Source organism: Pleurodeles waltl, chromosome 7 (genome assembly GCF_031143425.1).
Source record: "Pleurodeles waltl isolate 20211129_DDA chromosome 7, aPleWal1.hap1.20221129, whole genome shotgun sequence".
NCBI classification, from domain to species: domain Eukaryota; kingdom Metazoa; phylum Chordata; class Amphibia; order Caudata; family Salamandridae; genus Pleurodeles; species Pleurodeles waltl.
This window is the reverse complement of record NC_090446.1, coordinates 701,732,710-701,734,872: the sequence shown is the minus strand read 5'-3', so window position 1 is coordinate 701,734,872 and position 2,163 is coordinate 701,732,710.

Here is a 2,163-nt window from a genome sequence, read left to right as displayed (position 1 = left end):
GGATGGTCCAGAAGGATGTCTTATGGCAGCTGTGGAGCCTGTGGACAGTGAAGAAGAGGAGGCAGAAGAAGAGGATATCGACAACAGAAACAACGTGATCCAGCAATACTTCCAGTGAGACACAGGTAAGAAGACATCACTGCCTCCTACATCTCATACAATTGTTGTACCTATCATATGTCTGTCACTTTCACCCAGTGTATTGCCTTTCCATTTCACAGATGTGGGTCCCACTGTGTGACCTCTGCTATGTTACCTCATGGACTAGAACTGTGTGACATAGGTATGTTGACAATACAATGGATATTGCTATTTTCCTCAGTTATTGCAAAAACACATTTGTGAAAGCACAGACTGACTCCAGATTGTTTTGTGTTTCAAGGGTGTTTATTTAAGTGCAAAATAGTGGAGGGGGTTGTAAAATGATCAGGGGTGATGGTGGAGGAATGTCCATGGCAGAGTCCAGTTATTTGTCTCACAGGTGCATTGTCCAAAAGGGCATAGGAAGGGGAGCTAGGGCAGTTTAAGGATGGACAGGGTGACGAAGTGGGACAGAAGGATGACATTCAGGGTGGTCTCATTTCTTGGCGGGGGTCTTGGCATTGTTCTCTGTCTTTGTCCTGGATCTCAGGGACCGTTTGCGGGTGGTTCTCCATCTGTAGGGGGTGGGGTGCTGGTGTCGTGGTCCTGTGGCGGTGCCTCCTGTCCACTAGCGCCGGTGGATGTGGTGGGCAGTTCATCGTCCAGGCTAGTGTCAGGGGCCCCTTGTTGTGCCACAGTGTCCCTCCTGGTGTTCACAAGGTCCTTCAGCACCCCTACAATGGTGACCACGGTGGTGTTGATGGACTTGAGTTCCTCCCTGATCCCCAAATACTGTTCCTCCTACAGCCGCCAGGTCTCCTGAAACTTGCCCAGTACCATTGCCATTGTCTCCTGGGAATGATGGTACGCTCCCATGATGTTGGAGAGGGCCTCGAGGAGAGTGGGTTCCCTGGGCCTGTCCTCCCCCTGTCGCACAGCAGTCCTCCCAGTTCCCCGGTTTTCCTGTTCCTCTGTCCCCTGAACTGTGTTCCCACCGCTACTGTCCCCCAGGCCCCTGCTGTTCTTGGGTTGGTGGGTTTGCCTGGGTTTCCCGTAGTGGTGGACACGCTGCTGGTTGACATGTCCTGGGGACAGAGGGATGGGCCCGCTGGGTGGGTGCTGTGCTGGTGTTTCCTGAGGGTGGAGGCTCTGTGGTGGCATGTGCCAGTGTGTGGGGAACCGACTGTCCCGAGGTCCCAGATAGGCCGGGCTGGTCATCTTGATCTAGTTGGACAGAGCTGCTGTCATCACTGTGGGCCTCTTCTGTGGGTGGGTGGGGGTGGACATGTCTGGAACCTCTTGTCCGGTGACGTTGGGTAGGGGTCTTGCAGGGGTGTAAAGGCATGATTATTGCATCTGTGTGTGCCATTGTGTGCAATGGGTGGGTGACCCTGTACCCAAGTTCTTACATTCTTGTGTAGGACCTTGTGTGATAACTGTTTGGGGTCTTTGTGGGTATCTGTAGTGGACATGCTTTGGTGATGGGTGTCCATGCTTTGTTGTTGCATGCAGGGCTTGGTGTTGGGATGGGTGGTTTGTGATAGTGGGACATATGTGAGGTGTTGGAGTGATGGGGGTGAGGGTGGGGGTATGTGATAGCATGCAGGTAGGGTGGGGGATGTGCTAGTAAAGATTTGACTTACCAGAGTCCATTCCTCCTGCTACTCCAGCAACGCCCTCAGGATGCAGTATAGCCAAGACCTGCTCCTCCCATGTTGTTAGTTGTGGGGGAGGAGGTGCGGGTCCGCCGCCAGTCCTCTGAACTGCAATCTGGTGTCTTGAGACCACGGAACGCACCTTCCCCCATAGGTCGTTCCACCTCTCCTGATGTCATCCTGTGTTCTTGGATGCTGTCCCATTGCGTTGACCCTGCCCACGATTCTGCGCCATAGCTCCATCTTTCTAGCTATGGAGGTGTGCTACACCTGTGATCTGAATAGCTGTGGCACTACCCGGACGATTTCATCCACCATGACCCTGAGCTCCTCCTAAGAAAACCTGGGGTGTCTTTGCGGTGCCATGGGGTGGTGTGGTTGATGTGTGAGGTGGTGTGTGTTGTGATGTGTGAGGGGATGTGTTTGT